The sequence below is a fragment of the Callithrix jacchus genome, chromosome 3, assembly GCF_049354715.1.
Source record: "Callithrix jacchus isolate 240 chromosome 3, calJac240_pri, whole genome shotgun sequence".
In the NCBI taxonomy this organism is placed as follows: domain Eukaryota; kingdom Metazoa; phylum Chordata; class Mammalia; order Primates; family Cebidae; genus Callithrix; species Callithrix jacchus.
The window spans coordinates 39823335-39848816 of record NC_133504.1 but is presented as its reverse complement, the minus strand read 5'-3'; the positions used below and the strand labels follow the sequence as shown (position 1 = coordinate 39848816).

Sequence of the window (25482 nt, the reverse complement as noted above, 5' to 3'; positions counted from 1 at the left end):
GCCCAGTGCTTCTAATTCTATCAACAACAAAAAAGAAGTAAGGCATTTACGGTGAACTCTCTAATCCCAGCAAGAATGGGTTGAGTGACCAACTTGAAAATTGAAAATTGTTCTGATGTTTTCAGATAATTTTCTCTGAGCAAAATTGAGCTAAGGGCTTTGGAGATTTCACCCTGGATTTTCAAAGGACCTCCGGTGGACATGTGTTTTGACAATTTGCAACTAAATCATTTATGACTAATTCCCAAACAATCAAACTGTTCTCCAAAGAAAATCAAGTGGGCTGTTTCAAGATGAAGCTGAACATCTCCTTCCCAGTCACTGGCTGCCAGAAACTCATTGAAGTGGACGATGAACGCAAACTTCATACTTTTTATGAGAAGCGTATGGCGACAGAAGTTGCCGCTGACGCTCTGGGTGAAGAATGGAAGGGTTATGTGGTCCGAATCAATGGTGGGAACGACAAACAAGGTTTCCCCATGAAGCAGGGTGTCTTGATCCATGGCTGTGTCCGCCTGCTACTGAGTAACGGGCATTACTGCTACAGACCAAGGAGAACTGGAGAAAGAAAGAGAAAATCAGTTTGTGGTTGCATTGTGGATGCTAATCTGAGTGTTCTCAACTTGGTTATTGTAAAAAAAGGAGAGAAAGATATTCCTGGACTAACTGATACCACCGTGCCTCGTCGCCTGGGGCCCAAAAGAGCTAGCAGAATCCGCAAACTTTTCAGTCTCTCTAAAGAAGATGACGTCCGCCAGTATGTTGTAAGAAAGCCCTTAAACAAAGAAGGTAAGAAACCTAGGACCAAAGCACCCAAGATTCAGCGTCTTGTTACTCCACGTGTCCTGCAGCACAAACGGCGGCGTATTGCTCTGAAGAAGCAGCATACTAAGAAAAACAAAGAAGAGGCCGCAGAATATGCTAAACTTTTGGCCAAGAGAATGAAGGAGGCCAGTCAGAAATAAGATTTTTTGAGTAACAAATAAATAAGATCAGACTCAAAAAAAAAAGAAAAGAAAAGAAAATCAAGTGAAGATAAGCAGCTCTCAGCACTTTCAAATATGACTAAGCCCTTTTTACCTTCTTCAGAAATCCACATCGTTGTATTCTTTTAAAGTCTTTAAATATGGAACAGTGAGCAAGTGGGCAAATACAAGTGCAAATGACTTATTACTAAAGATTGCCTCTGTAAAGTTCAAGTGTGCCAGGGAAAGGCAAAGTTTTTACTTTAATTTTTATTTTACTGCATTTTTAAATGTTGGGCGTATGCTATCACTGAGAAAATTTAGAGCTCTCAAAAGAGGGGTGACAAAAATAGAATTTCCTTTTTCAGGAAAAATATGTATGTAAATATATCTGAATAATTAGCTTTTAAATTGTACTATATACAGTTGCAGCTGGACTGAGCATGCTCTATCAAACAAGTCCTCCTAATATTTCATTTTTTATCAGTGACACATCTATGGATAATTAGTAAGCTAATACTGCCTTACACAAAATTTTGTGCCACAACTTGCAATAATAATAGCAAAGGCTCTATGAGAAGACAAATCTTTCTCAAGTTTTCTAGAGTTTCAAGAAGAAAGATTTAAAGACAAAATAACTAGCTGATAACTCCATCAAATAACTCTTATTCTGAAAGGCATATAAGTGGTTAATTCTCCAATGTTCTGTGAGTCCACATTGGCTCTCCAGCAGTTTACTCCAACTTCTGCCTAGATCAATGGCCTTTAAACTCTACGTATGTCCGTTTCACCTGGGGAGATTGTTTAAAATTCTGCTTCTTTTACGATGTTCTAAACATTTCTATGTCAATAAAATTAAAGTTACATTTAGAAATCTGCATTTAAATCACATCTGGTGATTCTGTTACACAGTCGGTTCAGAAAGAGCACTTTGAAAAGCCTGTGTTTTGACGTCTACTCAAGAAATACTGGGATCATGAAGAGCACAACGCTGAATCTAGAGCATCTCTAAGGAATCGTTTTCCGGAATACATCAAATGTTTCCTGCCTTGCAAACCTCTCCAATTCTCTCAGTTCCCTCTGTCATCATTCAAGCACTGACCATCAGACCTTCTTGTAGCTTGACAGCAGATTTCTATTTGATTCTCTGCCTCAGGTGTTGCTCTCTCCCATTCAAAACTTCACAACCATTATCTTTAATAGGAAGACCATGCAGTCTCAGGAACCCAATGATTCATGGCACCTCCAAAGAAAATAATACAACCTTTTATTTATATTTATTCTTACCTGAAAAAAAAGGAAAGAATGCCTTGCTACTATTTAAGGCCTGTAATTAATATAGGTAATTGTAATCAATCCCCAAGTCACATATTTGAATGTATGTAAGTTACTAAAGATACCCTGAGGCAAGACTGGGAATTCAACAACAGGCAGTTAACAACACAGCCACACTTGTCCATTTCATTTAGCTTACTGCATTTTACCGCAATTGACCTACGGCTGGTTAAATGGATTTACAATTTATGTCAGTAATTTTTAGTCTTCAAAAAACTGAAAATTAGCCTTAAAAATATCCCGAAAATCAAACTTTGTACCTAAATAAATATCCCTAAAATCGGGCCTTGTTTCCTTGTAGGAGAACGATAAAATCAAACTTTGAATTGATGTCATTACAGTACTATAAGTGAACAGTAAAAAACATTAGAATGGAAAATTCTAAATCTGGCTTGTTCTTTGCTGTGTTACCAGGTAAACACGACAATGGTCTGATCACATTTGACAAAAAAATCATCAAAAATTTTGAAATTATATTATTATTAACAATGAACCTTAGCCTAAATGCACATAGTGTCTTGAGTTATTGGCCAACAACATGCAGCTATCTATAATAAATAAATATATTAAATAAATAAATATAGTTTTTATTTAATATAAATAAATAAATTTAGTTTATAAATAAATGTATCAAAACTAATTGGAGATAAGTGCTCAAAATTTCTTCCTGACAAAAACGAATTTTCAATAGGTTTGATCATTCCACTGTTTGGTCTTCGCTGCAATGAGAGTCCTTGTAAAACACATACAATCATTTCATCTTAAACTCTTCAGTGGCTATCTGCTACCTTTAACAGAATTTTACAAGTCTTCCTCCTCCAGCACCTCATCTTGGGTACCCTCTAGACACGCTGACTTCAGCTCCATGAGACGTCCCGGGCTCTCTCTACTTCAGGTTTCCCCACACTGTCTCTTCTCTGCCTGTAACAGTCTTTCAGTAACTCCTTTCCCTCTTTGCCTGGCTGCCTTCTCCTCAACGGATCCCTTCAGACGATTATATTTTAAAATTACTTTAGTGGACCTTTCCAACACATTTAGACCAAGTTAGCCACCACCACCTCCTCCCATCTGTCTTTTTAGAATATTCTGTGCTTTCAATCTTAAAAAAAAAAAAAATCACATTTTACTGTAATTACTAGTTAAATGTTTTATGCTCCCCAATAGTATAAACTGAGGTCACGAGCTAGGAGTCTTGCTCATTGCTGTGTTGCCGCCACTGTCTCACATACTGCCTAAGTTTTTTTTAATTTTTAAAAGAAGAAGATGGTTTTAGAATGGCATTTAGGAAAATACAGAAAGCAAATATCATATGTCTTCAATTATCTCCCTGCAAACTTAGGTCATGAGGCAGTGTAACAGAGGTGCCTATGGTTTAAATGGGGCCAATAATCTGGGGTACTCAGTAGAGTAACTCCTAAGAGTAAGTCAATAGTTCACTTATGGCTGGCAGAAAGTATATGAAGGTCCAATGCTTTCGGGAAATGTTGAGAATTTTAAGTTGTGCACAATTATTTTTTTCTTTAATTGGCTCTTATAAAACAAATTTCAAGACAAACACAATCACACTGAATTCCCTGTAGAAAATGAAAACGCTTCAGCAAAGGTAATAGGTTGCTGTCATTTTGCCAATAAATATATTGACATTCTGACTTTCATTCGACCTTTCAAACATGCTATAAAAAGAGCTGCATGTTTGAGGATGAGCCAAATGCTTTTAAAAGAAGGAAATAGTGCCAACAATAAAGGAAATAGTGCCAACAATAAAGTCTCTGTGACTGAGCGCTTGCAGAAGGAATTATAGGGAGACAAGCAAGGACATTCCCTTAAGCAAGGCACCTAAAGAAGTTTCTGTTTCCATAAGCAACTATGATGCTTAACTACCTCAACTAAAATGTTTTAATCCTTGTGGTAGAGTTTGTATGGTTTATTATAATTAAGAAATAAGAAATAAGGCAAAAAGAAAATAAATATTGTTGACTATTACCTTTCCTTCATAGTGAAATAGTCTACTCAATAGAATGGGTGTTGGTAAAGAGAAAACACCAATTGTATAATGAGGAAGCTTTAAAAAATTAGGCTACCTTGTCCAGACATTTGCTTTCACTTACACCTATTAATCAGTCTATAGGTACTGACGACTTAAAAAAAATCATTTTTAATTCAATTCATTTATTTATATAATAATAGTTATACAAATTTGGGGGTACATGTAATATTTTGATACCTGTATGCAAGTATAATGATTAATTCAGGGTGATTGGGATTAAATATGCTACATTCATCTTCTGTGTATTTCTTATTGACGGTGTTAGCATTTGACATTTATTTTTTGTTAGTTAGGACCTAGGTATGTGATGTAGTAAAATTCTATTTATACAGATATTTTAATGTACCAACTATAGTAGCAGATATATTAAAAAATAATGATTTATATAGTAATCATGTACATGTTCAATCATGAATATAATGTCATGACTTTTTTTGCAATTTTGTTTTAGAATATGACTTTATTAACTTTGATGTATTTGAGGCACAGATCCTAAAAGGTTGCTGTGACAAATTAGTTTATGCTAAAGATTTAGTATTTAGTCTTTGGTTTTTGTTTTTGTTTTTTTTTTTTTTTTTAACAAAATTGCTGCTTGGAATAAAAAAATGTTTTATTTTGAGAATGATGCTGTTTAATTTTGTAGCCTAAGAAAGGTTTAAATGAAATTAACTGTTCTGTTCATGAATTATTTCTGGCCTCTACCATCATTTCTCATAAAGAATGTCAAAAAGAAATCCAGGTATGTAAACCCACTGGAGATCACTGTGAAATACAATAGTCTGCGGTACTAAAACAAAAACTACTTGTGTATTTCTCATAGTGTCATTTTATTCTCCAACTTTTTATCATGAACACTGAAAAGCTGAATGAGAGATTTGTGTTAGTCAAACCTTAATCCCAAGTAACTATATAATATTTTAGATTTACAAGACATTTTGTCTCAGCATATCTAAACATCTTGAATACCAATATAAATTAAATATCTTCAGTTGACATTGGTAAGACAATTAAGAGATGTAGAGTAAGTACAACTATGTGTCATATCTAAAAGACAGCTTTCTTAAAAACAAAGAAAACTTGCATATGGGTGAAGACATGCAGAAGGGAGTTGATGTTTTGATTTTCACTTTGAGTAGAAAGTGCACTAAAGGATATTCTTACTGCTAATGGTCAATTCTTTCTACAACTGATTTATTTTACTAGAAGCTGAAACAGGTGTGGTTTATCTTTGCCAGAGTCTTCCAGAAATTCATACTTGCCCCAGGTCTCAGGTTTCAGATGTGTTTGGTGAGATTGTTGAATAGCATGCAATCCAAGAACTTCTATCTTATTACACGGACAGAATACTGACTTACTGTGAAAGCCTTTATCTGCAAATCCAGTTTTGAACTTTGAATATGGAAAAACTGAACTTACCTAATTTGAAGGCTGTTGGTAAGTTTTGTCTTAAGGAAAATGTCTTCTTTGAAAATGTCTTCTTCTTTTAACAAAATGGATACTGAAGTTTATGCATATACATAAACCAAATTCATTTTCTTTAATTTCACAAAATAAATGTCAGTGCTGGCCAAGGAACAAACATGGTACTTTCATAACTTGCAATAGTTATTACAAAAATTAACAGTAGGAAAATCAGGAGATCAAAAGGAAACTTATTTTGCTGCTTGGAATACAACATTTCTGCCATAAACTCTATGAAAAATAAATATAGGCAAAGGGAAAAAATGAAGAGTTTCCGTACTCAAATCAAATATAGGGCTTTCACCTTAGGTCAAATACCATTTACTGAAAATATTTGACTTTATAAAAGAAGCCTTTTAATTGCCTTATTTCCTTTGAAAAATATACAGCATTTTGCCAAGCAGGTACGTTTGTGCTGCTGTTAGTGTGACCAGTTCATCTGGTGGTGCTGTTGAATGTCATGTGCAGCACTTAGAAGCGATCACATTTTTAAGATGGCAGAAAAGTAATTGCAGCAGATCAGTTTGCTGACCCTGACTGCTATAAATGGCTGCATAAAATGAGAATAGGTAGATCAACACAGCTCAAGTTCTGAAGTGAAATTTTATCTCATTTCTGGCACTGCAAATACTCACCTGATTCTTATCTGCCTAAGAAAAAACATTCCTCCGTAACAGGCTGGCAATAACTCTTCACGACTTCCACATACCTCTTAAAATTATGAAAGACTCATTGTATTAACACCTGAGATAAACAGGTTATTTAAAGCCTGTTAGTGTGATCAAGTTAATCTGTAAATTTCACTTTGTTTTAGAGATATCTGAAGGAAAAAAATGCTCTTTATATTTTTCAAAGTTTCCACTCCCCTTGGGAAGACAATACCATGAAATAAGAAAAAGAAAATGAAGAGAATATTATTGAAGCACACTCAGTCTATTGTTGTATATTAATGAGTCCTATACCAGGAGTCTAGATGTGTTGTCTTCAGTCCCTTTTGTGCCACAGTGATCCATGTGTTTCTGGCTATTTGTCCTTGAGGAAGATGCATGACTTCTCTTGTGCTTCCCTTGACCAAATGACCTCTGAGTCCCTTTTAGTCCTAAACCCCCTTATAAATATGTTTGAAATATTCTTTGATTTTTAGTTGTCTTTATTTTAGAGATCCTAAATATTTATATGTCTACATTCATTCTAATTTCAGAGGAAAAATAGACACTGTATAATAATAGATACAGTGTGATCTTCGAGTTATAACACTGTGCCATTCAATGATAATTCCTGAACCAGTTACTTATCTTCTTAAAGCATGTCCCTCGGATAAAAAATAGAATATTCTATTGCCTCTATTTTGAGTCAATATTCATAGAAATTCAGGAGATAAATTAAGAAACTATTTTATAGTTTACATAAGGAATAACAAATAATAAAACAAAAACTTTTGAACCATCCATCCATCAGCTTCAGAAATTGAACATTTCCAAAACAGGTGAATTGTTTTTGTGCCCTTCAGTAATTACAGCTCTTTTCCTCCTGCACAAGGGTAACCATGACTGTGAAATTTTTGTTGTTGAGTTTTTGTTTTTTGTTATTTTCTTACTAAATATATGTACCTATAAACCATATATTTTTTAAGCTTTGTATATGTGGGGAATTTATATACCAAATATACCCCCCTCAGCTTGTTTTATTCGCCCTACATTGTCTTTGAGATTTACTTTTGCTGATGCAATACTATAATAATAGTAATAATAATAATAATTTGCAATCTTATAAAGGCCCCAAACTGAACACAACTTGAACATCTACTCAAAAGAGACTGGAAATTATTATTATTATTACTATTATTACAGTATTGCATCAGCAAAAGTATGTTTCCAGGTCCACACCTGTAAGTGTTTATCCATGGATATACCTAGAAGTGGAACTGCTGGACCATTGAGAATGCACGTTTTCGGCTTTACAAGATACAAGGTAGTTTTTCTAAGTAGGCATGTAACTAAACCTTCTCACCAGATTCTGGTAAAAAATATACATATTTGTTTTAAAAAATGAATTATTTATTTATTCAAAAGGAGAAGAAACTTACTTCTGGCATTGTTGGAGGCAATTCTTTGAACAGATATCCCCCTTTCTATCAAAGATTTGTTGCTTTTTCCCTTTAAATAAAACCTCCTTCCCTAACTAATAGCAGCTAATTGTTAATCTTTTTCTAATTGTTCAATTTCACTTAAAAATCAGTTCTTCAAGAAAGCCTTTCTAACTCAACGGTCTAGGTCTTTTCATAATATTGGCTGTTATTACAGCAAATAGATTTTGCCATTTTATTTATTTATTTTTTTTAAATGGCATTTTAGGTTTTGGGGTGCATGTGAAGAACATGCAAGATTGTTGCTTAGGTACACACATGGCAGTGTGATGTGCTGCCTTCTTCCCCATCTGGCATTTCTCCTCGTTTTATCTGTTCCCAACTCCCCACCCTCTGCTGTCCCTCCTCTATTTCCCCCTGACAGATCCCAGTGTGTGATGCTACCTTCCCAGCAACAAGAGAAAATGACTGAATATTTTAACTCTATTGTCTGGGAGAATTAACTTGAGTCCTAGGTAGTGAAAAACTAGTAAACCTTTGTTGAGAGCATACTACGTGTCAGCCATGGTACTGCTTTATATATTTTTGTTATACTTCCTCTTAAAATTATGTATGGGTCCTATATAGCACTTACAAAATTATAATAAAGTAATTAACAGTACAATTTATTAATATTTGTCTTCATTTTTATACCTTAACTCATAAAGACTAAGATATCTTCAGTTCCTTTTCAAGTACATTTTCAAGAATAATGAGTAATTTCAAAATTTGGTTGCTAAGATATAACTGCCAAGTTAAGTCTTACATGCTCAGGGTCACCAATTTAAATACAGCTTTCTAAATCTTACATGTCATTATCTAAATGAGGTTGAAAGATTTATCTTAAACCTTTGAAATTCAAAGTTAATAAGTAGAATATCTAATGCATAAAGTACAGAATGCAAGACCTGCAACCTTAAAACTCTTAGAAGAAAACATAGGAAAAAGCTCCTTGACATTGCCCTTGGCAATGATCTTTTGAATATGAAACAAAAGTCTAGGTAATAAAGGCAAAAATAGCCAAGTAGGATTAAATCAAGTTAAAAATCTTCTGCACACCAAAGGAAACAATCAACAAAATCCCATCTATGGTCTGGAAGATATTTGCAAACCTTGTATCTGATAACAGGATAATATCTGAAATATACATATAAAGATTCCTACAACTCAGCGTCAAAAAAAAAAAAAACCTGAATTGCCCAATTTTAAAAATGAGCAAAGGATCTGAAGAGACGTTTTCAAAAGACAATCAACTGGACAACAGCTGTATGTTCATTATCACTGATCATAACAGAAATACAAATTTAAACCACAATGACATACTAATTCATGCCTGTTAGGATGGCTATTATGAAATAAAAGATAATTTTATAGGTGATGGGATAGAGGAAAGAGAACCTTAGGACACTGATAGTGGGAGAGTAAATTTGTACAAATATTATGGAATACAGAATTTGGATGCCTCAAAATGTTAAAACTAGAACTACCATATTATCCAGGAATATCACTTCTGGGTATATACCCGAAGTATTGAAATCAGTATCTCAACGGGAGAGCTGCATTCCCATGTTTATTGTAGCATTATTCACAATGGCCAGGATGTGAACGAAGCCAAAGTTTCCATAATAAATGAATGGTACTATGGTTTATTTATGGTTAGTTTGTTTTTTTCCATGAAATTTCATGGTGAAATTTGATCCCCAGAGTAGTTGTGTTGTGGGTGAGGCCTAATGAGAGGTATTTGGATCATGGGGGCAGATACCTCACGAATATATTAATGCCTTCTTTTGGGGGTGAGGGAGTTCTCGTTCTGCTAGTTCACATGACATCTGGTTATTAAAAAGAGCCTGCCATCTCCCCATCTCTCTTTTACTTCCTCTCATGCCAGGTGATCTCTGCACACACTGGCTCCCCTTCACCTTTCATCACGAGTGGAAGCAGCCTAAGGCCTTCACCGCATTTCCTATCTTGGACCTTCCAGCAAGAATAATCATGAACCAAATAAACTGCTTTTCTTTATAAACTATTCAGCTTCATGTATTCCTTTACAGCAACGCTAAATGGACTAAGACAAATTGTGGGTCCGGGTGCAGTGGCTCAAGCCTGTAATCCCAGCATTTTGAGAGGCCAAGGCAGGGGGATCACCTGAGGTCAAGAGTTCAAGACCATCCTGGTCAACATGGTGAAACCATGTCTCTTCTAAATATACAAAAATTAGCCAGGCATGGTGGTGGGTGCCTGTAATCTCAGCTACTCCAGAGGCTGAGGCAGGAGAATCACTTGAACCCGGGAGGTGGAGATTGCAATGAGCTGAGATCACACAGTTGCAATCTAGCTTGGGCAACAAGAGCGAAACTTCATCTTGGAAAAAAAAAAAAGAAAGAAAATGTGATATATATATATATATAGCTCTCTATCTATAAAGATAAGATAGATACGATACCAATTACAATGGAATATTGTTCAGCCATAAAAAGAAGAAAATTCTAGAATTTCAGATGTCATAGATGAATCTGGAGGAAATTATGCAAAGAGAAATAAGCTAGACATAGAAAGACAAATACTACATAATCGCACTTACATGTAGAATCTGAAAAAGTTGAACTCAGAGGCAGAGATTGAATGGTAGTTTCCAGGGGATAGAAACAGGGAGAAGAGAATTGAAGGGAGGAAAAAGGAGATGTTGGTCAAAGAGACAAACATTCAGTTATAAGATTAATAAGTTCTGGAGATCTAATATATAGCATGGTAACTATTGTCAATGATACCAGATAGTATACTTGAAATTTGCTGAAAGTAGATCTTAAGTGTTCTCAACACATACATACCCAGAAAATGATCACCTTATATATTACTCTGTAAGATGATGGATGTGTTATCTAGATGGATTTTAATAATCATTTCACAATGCATATCAAGTCATCTTATACACCTTAAATATATACCATTTTGTATATTTATTACCTCAGTAAAGCTGGGGGGTGGAGAAAAACATGAAAAAATGTAATATTACAAGCCCTAAAGGTTTCAGTAAAGCTTATAGCTTCAAGATCTTCAAAATCTGAAAAATAATGAATTCCGGCCGGGCGCGGGGTGGCTCAAGCCTGTAATCCCAGCACTTTGGGAGGCTGAGACGGGTGGATCACGAGGTCAAGAGATGGAGACCATAATGGTGAAACCCCGTCTCTATTAAAAATACAAAAAAAAAAAAAAAAAAAAAAATTCGCTGGGCATGGTGGTGCGTGCCTCCAGCTACTCAGGAGGCTGAGGCAGGAGAATTGCCTGAACCCAGGAGGCGGAGGTTGCGGTGAGCCAAGATCATGCCATTGCACTCCAGCCTGGGTAACAAGAGCGAAACTCCGTCTCAAAAATAAATAAATAAATAAATAAATAATGAATTTCTATCATTGTCACGTAAGCTTTAGAATCAGACTGTCGATTTTCTCTCTCTCTCTTTCTCTCTCTCTCTCTCACACACACACACACAAACACAGGAATTGTTTCGAAGCTGTAGATCAATAATTTGGGAAGAACTGACAGATTTAAGTATTGTGTCTTCCAGACCGTGAACACATTATATAGCTCCATTTATTTGAGTCTTCCTTATTTTTTTTTTTTCAGTAATTGTTCATACTTTTCTATGTAGAAGTCATGCACTTTCCTTAGATGTTTGGCATTTTTATGGTCTTATAATGGTATTATATCACCATCATCACCTATAATGATATTATTCAATAACTTATATTTGTAGCATACACAAACACACACATAAAATTAATGTTTGTGTGTTTACAGTACATATGACCTTTGCTTAATGCATGTATTTATTCTAATAATTTATATGTAAATGGCTTTGGGTTTTCTATGCATATAATCATATTTACAATAACAATAGTTTTATTTCTCCTTTTATATCATTTTTTTTCTTTTTTCTTTTTTTTTTTTTTTTGAGACGGAGTTTCTCTCTTGTTACCCAGGCTGGAGTGCAATAGCGCGATCTCGGCTCACCGCAACCTCCGCCTCCTGGGTTCAGGCAATTCTCCTGCCTCAGCCTCCTGAGTAGCTGGGATTACAGGCACGTGCCACCATGCCCAGCTAATTTTTTGTATCTTTAGTAGAGACGGGGTTTCACTATGTTGACCTGGCTGGCCTCGATCTCTTAACCTCGTGATCCACCCGCCTCGGTCTCCCAAAGTGCTGGGATTACAGGCTTGAGCCACCGCGACCGGCCCTTTTATATCATTTTACTTGACACAAACAGGTTTAAGATTGTGATAACTTCCTCTGGAATTGATCATTTTTACTTTATGAAATGATCCCCTTTATTTCCATTGATACTTCTTATATTCAACTCTAATGAGTCTGTTATTAGTGTAGCTAAAGCATCTATATTTTTAAGTGTTCTTATGGTATATGTTCCATCTTTTTACTTTCAACTCCAGGTATATAATTGGAACATATGTATATATGTGTAAGCAGCATATAGTTGGGTTTTATTTTTTAAAGGCAATGTGACAAAATTTATCTTGGAGTTTTATTTCATTCATAGGTAATATAAATATAAATACTTATAGTTACCTTTAATTTTGACATGTAGCATATCTCAAATAAAGAATTCTGAACATAGTATAGAATATATTTCTAAGTATTTAGAAAAGATTAAACCCAGAGTAAGAGAGGGAAATATTCCACAGATATGCATGTATGAAGAGGAGGTCATATATAAAAAGAGCCCGCCATAAACACTGCTTTCCAAATAAGTTCAGGAAGGAACCTTTTGACTGCATATTACAAATTCATAAACAATATCTGAGCTGGGCTCAAATGGAAAGACAAATTTCAATATTATCCATTTCTCACAAAAGCAGAGCATTCCATGTCTTGTTACAAGGGTGAGAAGATCCTGATATTAGTTTGCATTCTCTCCTGCCCCAGTTGGATGAAAGATGTAAATGTCACAAAGAAGTAAATTATAGTTTTTGCATAATCACCCATATTGACAAATCAAAACGGAACCTTGCTATTTCCCTAGTCTAATGTGTAAAAATATACTAAATCACGGTACTATTTAGTGTTAGTAAGAGAAAGAAATATGGATTCAAGCCCCAAAGAAGTTTTAGTGAGATCTGTTCCTCACATAATTAGATACCTAAACCCTTACCTGAAAGGCAGTATAGTGTAGAGGTCAAGAGTTTATTACACGTCCAAGATCAGGCTAGGAAACAAACTGTTAGGTATGCTACTTACCATATCTATGGCTTAAAGAAAAATCCTAAAATTTTTGTTGACCTGGTATCCTCTTCTGTAAAATGAGAGACAATAGCAGAAACTATTTTGTGAGATAATGTGGAGATTAAATTGCATCTAGAGCATTGGTAAAATGCCAATTTTATATAGGAATTGTTCAAAACGGTTGTTATTACTGTTGTCATTATCATCATCATCACCTAAATATCCAGCTGTCTTTCATAAGTTTCAGGTTTATTCCAGGCATTGCTTCTAAATTTCAAATTACACCTCATTGTTGACACTGTCTCAACAACACACAAAAGTTGGTTATTGTACCACAATCAATGCATTGAAGGAACCATAGCACAATATTGTATATTGAATCAGCCTTTACTGTTGACAATCAATTTGAACAATCAGCTTTTCTCTTCATAAGACAGGTTAGCTATAGAGAAGAGAGATTTAAAGATGAAAGCCCTTCACACCTATTTTAAGGACAAAAAAAGGCACTCTTTCAGATCTCTATTCATGTTGCAGCAATGCATAGCAACTAAACACAAAAAATCAGCGGATAGTCCTTTAAATTTTTTCTTACATTCTTAGGTCATGGATTTAAGCTGTAATTCAAAAAATTATTTCTCATACTTCACATATTTTAAAATTGATAATGACAAGATTGTAGGTTGTATTTCAAAGATAATTTTTTTAAATATACAATACATCATAATTTTTATAGTCAACATTCTGTGCAATAGATCACTAAAGCTTTTTCCTCCTCTTAGTGGAAACTGAACCTTCTTGATCAGCGTCCCTCCTTTTTTCAGCAACTTTCCATCCCCCAGTCTCTTGAAAGACCTCTACTCGCTACTTCTAGGAGTTCGACTTTTTTTCAATTCTACATATAAATGAGGTCTTTGTCTTTATGTACCTGAGTTTTTTCACTTGGCATAATGTCCTCCAGGTTTATCCATGCCATTGTGAATGACAGGATTTCCCCTTTTTACAAGGCTGAGTAATATTGCATTACACATGTATACCAAACTTTACTCATTCATCTCATGGTGGACACATAGGTTGCTTCCATGTCTTGGCTATTGTGAATAATACTTCAATAAACATGGGAGTGCAAATTCCTCTTTAGCATACTGATTTCAATTCCCTTGGTAATATATCCAGATATGGGATTACTGGAACATATGATAGCTCTATTTTTAGTTTTCTAAGGAACCTCCATAATGTTTTTCTTCATAGCTGTATTAATTTACATGCCTACCAACAATGTGCAAAGATTTCCTTTTTCTCCGCATCCTCACCAACACTTAATATTTCTTGTTTTCTAGTAATACCCATTCTAACATGTGTGTGATAATCCTTCATTATGGTTTTCATTTGCATTTTCCTGATGCTCAGTGATGATGAGCATGTTGTCTTATATCTGATGACCACTTGTATGTCTTCTTTTGATAGGTGTCTATTTAGTTTCTCTGCACATTTTTTGATGGGGTTTTGTTTCATTGCTATTCAGTTATTTGAATTCTTTATTATTTTGTATATTAGCCCTCATCAGATGTATGTTTTGCAAATATTTTCTCCCAATCCATGTGTTGTCTATTCAAAGGTCAGTATTTTTATATGGAGTCGATAAATTATCAAATGAAAAATTATATCTTTGTTTTACTTGTTTGACATTTACTATCTTGTTTTTCTTTTTCTCTCATTTTTGTAATACGTATTTACAGGCTTTATACCTTGTTTTGGGGCTAGAAGGGAAACTTTATTAAATCACCCAAGACAGAATTAGAGTGACCATCACTATGAAGTCTTCTTACCGCATGATAGACAAAAACATTATTCAATCCTTTACAACAATTCAAATTATTTTAAACTTATTTTTAATTTACTTTCCACAAACAATATATTTTCCATAGTCTATTGGGGAGCCAGAATCTGTGTAATATGCTTAGTCCATCATCTTGAAATAATTCCAAAAAACATGTTTTCATTTTCTAAACTCCTATAGCAAATTATCTATTTTTCATATAGCATTTGCCACTCTCTTCCTTGTGCTCCAATATCTAAGCCATTGTCCTTTCTTCCCTACTCACTCCTATAGTGACAAGTAGACCTAGGCATGGAGAGGCAAGGTTAGCAGTTGTATTTATCAAACCTTTACTATGTTCAAGAAACATCATATATATTATGTAGTTTAAGACTTTTATAAACTGTTACATAAGTATTAATGTTATTTCATTATACAGATGAGAAAACTGAAGCCCAGAGAAATTATGGTACATTACATTGTGTTTCTCTGGTTACGATGCTCTAAGTCTTTCCACGAGGCAGAGACTGGATTTATTTTTGAATCCTCCACAGAACTGAGCATAAATCTTAATCCAAAGAAATTCTTAATAAATGAAAGAAGGTAAACATCTTGATGGTACTCTTACCTTATACATCAAATAACATTTGTCACCTGTGTTCTCTGGAAAGTTATTTTTATAAATGACCATACTGTTATTATACACACAACAAACAATTTTTTTAAAAAGGTTATCTAGAGTACAGGTTTCATAAGGTTAAAGCACATTAGCAATTCTTAAATACTTAAAGTGTCAGAATTTTAAATATTTCTTTTTCATTATGTATTTAACCTATATGCAAATGCAAACACATAAAGAAATAATCTTTATTCTTACAGATTATAGTTCACTTATAATCTAAAATACACTGGAATTATTTTGTTCGGACTGAGAAATTAAGTCAGTTAACAAAGGTTGATTTCACACCTCTTGTGTGGTCTGCAGTATAGACTATATGCTACTCGAAGACTAAGGAAAGACTTTCTAAACATGCATGTTACTACTAAACACCACCTTCTAGCACCTTTACCAAATAGATGACTGCATGGGCCTTTAAAATATACAAATTATGTTCAAAGGAATAAACACCACAGAATTAAGAACCTATTTTAGTAAAACGGTTTTATTCTACAGAAACATTTTATATCTGCTGTAATAAATCATACTTGATGCCAGCTGACATGTTGTGAGCTGCCTATCGGGAGCCCACATGGCAAGTACCAGAAGGAGGACCCTGGCCAGCAGCCAGCAAGGGACTGCGGCCCTCAGCAGAACAGCCTGTGAGGAACTGAAGCCTGCCAACAACCATGAGTACTTTTGGAAGGATCCTCTCCCAGTTATGTCTTCAGATAAGACTGAAGCTCCTGCCAACACTTAAATTGCAGCACTATAAGAAACTTTGAGTCAGAAAACCCATCTAGGTAGGTGTGCTCTGATTCTTAACTCACAGAAATGATCAGATGATAAATACTCATTTTTTTCAAACCAGTAAGATTTGGTGCAATTTTTTGCATACCAAAGTAGTCTATATTGACTGTAATACAGTTGGCAACTGAAAATTACTGAAGAGGGGCAAAAATAAATATCCTCTTTCAAACAATGAGTCATAAAACTGCAAAATACAGATACACACACACACACACACACACACACACCCCACAGTGATTAAGAGCATAAATTCTGGAGCCAAAATTCTGGGTATAAATCCCAGTCCTGACACTTACAGCTGTGTGGCCTGGTAAAAGTGCTTTAACCCCTCTCCGTTTCTTCATCTACAAAATGGAAAAGGTAACAGCAACATTTTATCTGATTTGTAGTAAGGATCAATGTGCTTAGAACATGACCTGTATATTGTAATCATAAATGTGAGCCATTCCCATTAGTTTGGCAGCTAGTATTGTGCCTGGCACATAACTCTTGGTCGATAAACATACGTCTTCCCCTACATTCACATTTGATCAACCTAACATGATTGATTCCCTGAGAAGCAATTAGTTCTGAAACAAAGGTATGCCCTATGGCCTAAACTCAATATACCTTTGAGTAAAATTCTGAATTGATTTTTTTAACTGAAACTTCTGCTCACACCAGTTGAGAGCTTAATTGTATCATCTAGACAATCTGAGCATGGGGCTGATTTTTGAAGCAGCATTTTTATAAAATCAGTGAAGGAAAAGAAAGGAGTGAGAAGACTCCTAAGGAAACACTCACAAGAAAATAAGATTTAAATAAGATTTAGAGTCTAGGTAAATCAACCTTCTTCCAAAACAAAATTGTTGGTAGAGTGGGAACAAAAGTAGGAAAGAGTAGAATCAGGTCAATGAAAGTTTTATGTGTTGTATAATGACATTTTTACCTGATTTCTTTTTTCATACAAAGCAGGGTGTAGTTTTTGTTGTCCTTTCCTTGATCATTCTCATGTTTCCTTTTTTTAGAGAAAAGAAGTATTGCATTGCACAAACATCAACCCAGATGAGGACGGAGACCCATCAAAAGGTGGAAATGGTTTCTAGGCCTTAGAGAAGCATCCACAAGGACCAAGCTCTGGGTAGACTCTTTTTTTTCTTTTGTATTTAAGGTGGAGAATGTATATTTTGTTTATTTAAAATGGAGAGCTCTATAAATATTTATTGAGTTTACTTGTTCCAGATCTGAATTCAAGTCCTGGATATCCTTATTAATTTTCTGTCTCGTTGAGTCTAAATCTCTTTATGAGTCTTATGTATCTGGGTGTTAGGATCATTAGCTCTTATTATTGCATTGATCCTTTTACCACTATATCTTTGTTACTTTGAAATCTATTTTATCAGATGCAAGAATTGCAACTCCTGTTTTTTATTTATTTATTTATTTTTGCTCTCCATTTGGTTGGTAGATTTTTCTCCAACCCTTTGTTTTAAGTCTTTGTGTATCTTTGGATGTGAAATGGGTCTGGATGTAGCATACCATTAGGTTTTGGCTGTATCTTTTGATTGGGGGATTTAGTCGACTTAAATTCAGGGTTACTGCCATTTAATGTTAACTGGCTATTTTATCCATTCATTGATGTAAATTCTTCTTTATGTTGATGCTCTTTACTTTTTGGTATAGTTTTAGAAAGGCTAATACTGGTTGTTCCTTTCTATGTATAATGCTTCTTTCAGAAGCTCTTGTAAAGCCAGCCTGGTGGTAATAAAATCTCTGAGTACTTGCTTGTTCATAAAAGAGTTTATTTTTCCTTCAATTGTGAAGCTTAGTTTGGCAGGATATGAAATTCTGGGCTGAAAGTTCTGTTCTTTAAGGATGTTGAATATTGGACCCCTCTCTCTTCTGGCCTGTAGGGTTTCTGCTGAGAGATCTGCTGTAAGTCTAATAGGCTTCCCTTTGTGGGTAACCTGACCTTTCTCTCTGGCTGCCCTTAGTGTTTTCTCCTTCGTTTCAACCCTGGTGAATCTAACGATTATGTGCCTTGGGGTTGCTCTTCTTGAGGAATATCTTTGTGGTGTTCTCTGTATTACCTGGTGTTGAATATTGTCCTGCTTTGCTAGATTTGAAAAGTTTTTCCTGAATAATACCCTGAAGAGTATTTTCCAGCTTGGATTCATTCTCTTCGTCGTATTCAGGTACACCTATCAAACGTAGATTAGGTCTTTTCACACAGTCCCATATTTCTTGGAGACTTTGCTCTGGGTAGTCTCTTATCTAAACCTTGTGAGTGTGTGAATTTCAAGCCACAAGCCTTGTGAGAACAGATTGAGGCACGACATTCCTGGTGTTCCTCTCCAGTGAGACCAGAAATACCCAGGGAGAAAGTTTCTCATGTGCTTCTTGCCAAAATACTGCACTCCAAACTCCCATAGTACTCCCTTCTGCAATGAATTCTAATTTGTTTCAAAAATAGATCTAGTACTTACATGGAAAAATAATTCCTCTCGCTCAATGATAATGAGGGGCAGAATCAAAGTGCTGTTCAAAAATTAATAGTCCAGAAGATAAAATTTTTGGCCATTTGAATTTTATCATAGTAAATATCTTCAGGGTAAAGGTTTTTCTTTTTTTTAACTGTTCTATTGGATGACTTCTGCAGGAGTCTATCACAGAGTATATAGGCAACAACTCCCTCATTTCTAGGTCAGCAGAGATTCTCTGCATATGCAGTGAATGTTGGCATCCAAGTCCCAGCATCTGTCTGTCATTAGGCAGACTGTGCTTAAAGCCACAAAAAGAGTAAATGACTCTCATCGTCACAACCTAAAAGAAATTAGAGGCAACCTAATGAAAATTAGTCAGCTGTACTGATTATTTTAATGTCCTTTTGGTGGAAGTTTTATGGGAAATAAATATATCAGAAGAAATGCTGAAAACCTATGTGTAGGAAGTTGTTTACATTTATTAATATGAGGAGAAAAGTGGAAAAAGGGGAACATTAGCAATTGCTGATGAGCATAATGCAAACTTCAAAGCAATACATTATAACCACTTGTTTATGGTTAAGAAGGCAAATAACCAGAAACCATGGACTCTCATCTTGGAGAACAGGATAGACTTTGTTGAGTGAGTTGAAGCACATTACAGAGTTCTACTATCCAATAAAATATACTCCACCAACTGGCAGGGCACAGGAAATGCTCCTGATCCAAGCTTGTCTTCAGTTAAAGCATTCTAACATTCCCATTTTGAAGAAGAATTCGACTTTAAGCAGCAAAGTGTATTTTATCACATTGTTTTTATAAAGGGTCTTAAAGAAATGGGATTAGTGACAGAACAGTCTGGTTTGCAGCTGCATAGGACATTCTTGTCCAGGTAAAGTGGGCCATACGGAGGAATGCTCTGGAACTCCTTAAACATTGAAATTCTCAGTTAAATACAAGAATTTATTATCATTTAATTAATTTAGTATCTTTGTGATTTTTTTTATAAAGCTAATGGAAAAAAACTAGAAACTAACTTGATATTAATGTCACTTACTATTTTGCCCACTATTTATAATGCATAATGGACTGGCCAATATGCTTTTAGAAGAAATAAAATGAGCTGAAAAAAAAAACCCTATAAAATATATGAAGTGGAACATTGTTCCTTACAAGGACAACTGGTGGCTATTGCATTTTCCAAAACCTACTACTGTTGAATAACTCTTTCCAAAGTCGATTTTGGATCATCTCAGAAATGATGCCTTTCTTTGCACTTCAACAATAGGTAAGTATGAGGCCTTAGGTTTCCCAGAAGGACTAGCTGGAGTAGAATGCATCCGAACAGCAACGTTACTTGCCAAAATGTTGAAAGCAGGTTTAAAGACTTCTGCTTGCAAAATGGGACTTTGCATGCACTGTTCACTCTCTTTCCGTGTGAATGGAGTTTCCAATCCCAGATGTCCATTTGGATGGAACAAGTCACTAAAGAATAAAATCAGTGAGGTTTCTCTAAACATGTTAGTCTATTGCATCTGATTGTAAATGAAAGTTGCCTTACTTCATTGTATTCACTATTCATATTATGATTGCTTAAAGTCCAAATCTACAAAAATTTGGAAGATTCCTAGACTTCTTTCACATTTCCCATGTTAGCAAATGTGCCTTTTTCCACATTTTTTCACACACATACCTTTAAGTGTAACTGCTTTTAAAACTGGAAAAGCCGAAAGAAAACAACTCTTTTTAGAAATGACCCAGGTCAGGAGGCTTCCTGGTTTTTATTGCCACTTCAAAGCCAAACCAGATAAACTGGCTTAAGGTACTACTTTGGCATTGAACGGAATTCAATACAGCTGTCTGAGTAGCACAAGTTTTGAGGTCATAGTAATTCTGCTTGAAAGTCTCACCCTGCTCCATATATGGCAGAATTGCTGTGCTTCCTGTTCCTTTGTGCCAAGAATTCCTCTCCCGTCCCCTGATCCAGCAGACTCAAGACTTCTAATTGTCTGATAATTTCTTCCCTCATCTTTGCAGAGCATCACGTGAGAGATTTAGCTCTGGTACTTAATTTAAACTGTTTATGTTTCCTTTACAGTATGCTCCAACCGGCAGCATGGACCTCAAGTGGAGCCCAGCAATTGGAAAGTTGCAAATGCCTGGATGCCACGTTTTCCATCTTCTTTAGATATCCTTGACTCATACATCCTGTCTGGGCTAATGTTGGTTTTCTGATTGCAGTGTGTCTGGAGTCTCAACAAGTGCCCAAGCCACCCTCAAAGGGTCACTCCTCGTTTCAAGTAACACTTGTGCTTGCCTTGACCTCCCTGTCCCTCTCTGATTCCACTTAGGAAGCTGCTTAGTGCCATTTTTCAGTTGAAAAATTATCCTTTGCTTCAAGCCAGTCTGTCATATTGGTTTGCCTAGTGTTTTAAAGCTAATTTGAACTAGGCAATATCTTAGCCTTAGATATAAACAGATAATTTTTCAGATCAGACAAGCTATAGTAAAGCTTCAAAGGGAAAACTTTTATTCCTAAAGATAATAGGAAACTATTGTGTTACTCATATTATATTTGAGAAATGACCCAAGTTGAAAATAAATGTGATATGTGAAACATATCCACTAATGTCTCTGGTAGCTTGTGCAACTATGTCTAAGGTTTTCCGTTTCACTGTCAGCTTTTATAATAAATATAGTGTCCAAGAATCATCTTTTGACAATAAAGCAAGAGATCAATTCAATCGAAAATATTAGGCAGAAGTGGGAAATTGGAGGAAATATATTAATCTTTTTTTCTGAATGTCTACAATGTAATGACAGATTAAAACCAAACAAAATAAAAGAGGTATATGAACTTAACCAGAAAGGTTATAAATACCCAAATGTTTAGGTACCATTATAATTACTTGTTCTTACATTTTAAGCTGTTATTTCTATAAACTATTTTGTGCACATTAAACTATTATCTTGACATTTCAAACAAAATTCCTCATATGAACATTAGGCTCCAATAATTGGTATTTTAATTGATCTAAGATTAATTATAAGTTAAAGATATTTATGGCTTCCAATTTCTGTCTTATTTTCAAGAAAGTTGGGTCCTTATAAATAGTCTTCCCAATAACCAAAACTTGACATACTCTAAATATTTGCAAATGTTTCTAAAATTCAAAAGCATCATTGTTTGTTTTGTTTGGATATTTTCCCAATTTTCCATGGGCTCCAGCACTTCCTGTCTCAACCTGCGACCAGAAAAGAAATTACCAAAACACAGCAGGAAAGGTTGTTTCTGTTCTATAGTTGTATATGCCAGCCAGAAATCAGGGATATTAGCAACTCCATAGGTTGTCCCAAGTGGAAAACACAGATGTTGTCAAATGTTACACATGTAAAAACTACATCCTTTGAAGTTTGGCCATAAGCAGCATACAAGAAACAGAGAGAGAGAAAGAGAAGGAAAGAAGAGAAAGAAAGAGAGAAGAAGAAAGGAAAGAGGAAGGAAGGGAGGAAGGAAGGAAGGAAGGAAGAGAGGGAGGGAGGGAGGGAGGGAGGGAGGAAGGAAGGAAGGAAGGAAGGAAGGAAGGAAGGAAGGAAGGAAGGAATGAATTCGACATTCTAGAAGTAGAACTGATATACTCCGTGGCAGAAGTGTACAGGAAAAGTGTATTTGCCAAAACAGTTGGTAGGATTCCCTCACCCCATTCCCATGTGTTCAAGTTGGATCACATAACACAGGGTTGTTTGAATGCTAGTTGATACTAGATGCTAAATCTATTCTTCAGCTACCAAATACAGCCTAATCTGACCATTTCATTATCTGCATTTAACTATGGTAAATATATTTCACCAACAAATTATTTTCCTTTAAAATATCGCAATTTAAGAATTTACTATTTTACTTATTTTATCCCATCATAACTTGAGGAGATGCACAAGAAGCTCCTTCCAGAAACATGAGTACATTTCCCAGTTGTGCTCACTCATTTCTTCTGAGTCTGGCATCCCCCAACTGGTCTAAATGAAGAAAACATGCTTTAAAACAGAAACACTGTAGGATGACGCTTAAAACAGAAACACTGTAGGATGACACTTAAAACAGAAACACTGTAGGATGACACTTAAAACAGAAACACTGTAGGATGACCCAGTTGTATCACTATGTTACCTAAATGTAAACAGTAATCCTACTACAGCCAAACTATTAGGTTGGTGTAAAAGTTATTGAGGTTTTTACCATTACTTTTAATGTCAAACATAGTAATTACTTTTGCACCAACCTAATATCTCACCCTTGGCTGCTCATGGGCCTCAAAAAAATGTTTTTAAATGAATTTGTGAAAGAATGGACTATTTTAATTCATTAGTTCACATTGCTCATGAGAACAGGCTATTTTAGTTTTTCAATTCAAAATGTTTTTTTTCCTATTAAAAATATCAGCATTAAACTACTGTTGGAAAAAATATATATAACCAAATATATGGGATGATGTCACCAATATTCGTTGTCAAAGTATCAGCTGATCAAGTTAGTCAGCAGTAAACAACTCTCCCACTGATACCAACATCAACAGCATTCCATCAAGTGACTAAGTGCCTTAGAGTCAAGCTTTTCTTCTGGTTTCTTAACCTATTTCTGACCACATTATTCTTTGAACCATTCCACTGAAATATTGTTATCTCTATGCATCGTACAGAGCAAGCCATTCTACGAGGTGTGATTGAGAGTACCTGTCAAAAGACAGCCACTGTATCAAGATAACTTACCCACCCATCTGCTGCAGAATTTGAAATATCAGCACTTCAGAACCATTTATTTTCATTTCTTTCCTTGGTGATCCTTCTACAATTCCAGCAAATTAAACTGAGTCACAGAATAGCAGGCCACATCTATTTTCTTTCCGGGAGATATCCAGAGCTCTCTGCAGTCTCAGCTATGTGGGAAACTCAAGACACAAATCCTAAATGGAGTTGAAAGGGTGCAGAGGAAGAAGTTAAACCTGCTGCAGACAAAATAGTTAATGTTGTAGGGCAGAGAGTCTGTCTGGAATGATAAATTATTTCTTCTGCTCCTTAAATTCTCTCTACTGTTTATCTTTTTCCTCTTCAGTCTCTGTGCCCTCAACTGTAATTGCTTCTCTTGCCCCTTTATGAGTCATAGAGGATTCAGCTAAGTCCACCTTGGAAAATTCTACTGGAAAGAGAACACCTGATAATGTGATATCTCAGTGAATTACTGTTCCTCTTCCCAGCATTCCTGTCCATATTTGGACTCGGTAGTCATGGCAGAGTCATTTGTCTTGTATTAAGAACATAGTAAAATCTCTCATGTAATACAATTATTCTATGGTTAAATCATTCCTTTCTTAGAAAACTGTCTGCTTAGAAAATGATATATTTGATAGACTACTTTGGAAAATTTAGGGGCTGCGAGAGATGATTAGCAGGTTTTTCCCTAGCTATTCATGAAAGTGAAAGGGGGAAAAAATTCAATGAAAAAAATGTGCTTGGATGAAGAATTTAACATCCCAATGGAAATTCTGTAAAGCTCAAGACCTACTCACTGATGTTTAACAGGCCCTCACCTATCTCTGCAAAGGAAAGGGAAAGGAAAAAGTGGAGGGAAGCATGTATTTGCTCTGTGATGTGATGCTTAAAAAGTCCTACAAAGAGTCCCCTTGGTCCCTTTCCCCTACAGTAGCTAAGCTATGAAAGACAGCTTCGTTGTAGGCTGCTGCTCCTAAGTGCATCAGCTTATGCAAGTACAGGAACTGGGTTCTAAGTGTAGGAACCTAAAAGGAATACAATAGAGCCTGAATTTCACTAATATTTTTTCATAGCCAGAGTAGAAACGTTCCACTGCACGTCACACATATTTTCCTTCATTTGTGTGCTTCCTGGAAGCACTTTGACTACTTAGCATATTAAGAGAGCAAGAACCCTTTCACTCATCCAAACCCTTTCACTCATGCTGTACGCTTTTTTGTTTTTCTCTCATTTCAGCAGAACTGCTTCCCCTCCAAAACCTCACCAGATTTTAAACCAAGCATATACAAAATGGAGGACAGCTCCCGTTAGAGCATAAAGGAACCAAGAAAGAGTTTCTATGGTATAAAGCTACCTTAGATGAAGAAAGTTAACACTAGCAATGGGAGAGGATAGATTTCCTTAAGATTGCAGAACACCAAAGTCATGACATTTACACGTGCACGTGTTAACATGGTGAGAGGCAGATGTGAAGCAATTTTACTACTTCCTGTTTCACCTGATAGGAATTACATTCTTCATCTGAGGCTGTCCAACATCTTTTAATATAATATTCTTATATAGCAGATGTTTTGCATGTTATGAATTCCACCTTCCCAAGGAAAACACAGAACACACTCATCCTCAGACTCCTTGGCAGCATATGACCTAGATTCCACCAATCACACTTGCCCAGATAATCTTAAATTGGCGCAAAAGTAATTGTGGTATTTTGCAATGAAACGTAATGGCAAAAACTGCAATTGCTTTTGTGCCAACCTGTAATATATATAGATTCAGGAGTGAAATTGTATATAAGGATCTT

The 25482-nt window shown here is 35.4% G+C and overlaps 1 long non-coding RNA gene and 1 pseudogene across 2 annotated transcripts in view; one reads left to right on the top strand and one right to left on the bottom strand.

Annotated features, from left to right (window-relative positions):
• Window positions 1-25482, bottom strand: part of LOC128931547 (uncharacterized) — a 104457-nt gene that overhangs the window by 60908 nt on the left and 18067 nt on the right. The window lies entirely within an intron of this gene.
• LOC100393608 (small ribosomal subunit protein eS6 pseudogene) lies at window positions 286-1014 on the top strand (annotated as a pseudogene). The gene has a single exon (XR_013533365.1). The product of XR_013533365.1 is annotated as a small ribosomal subunit protein eS6 pseudogene (transcript).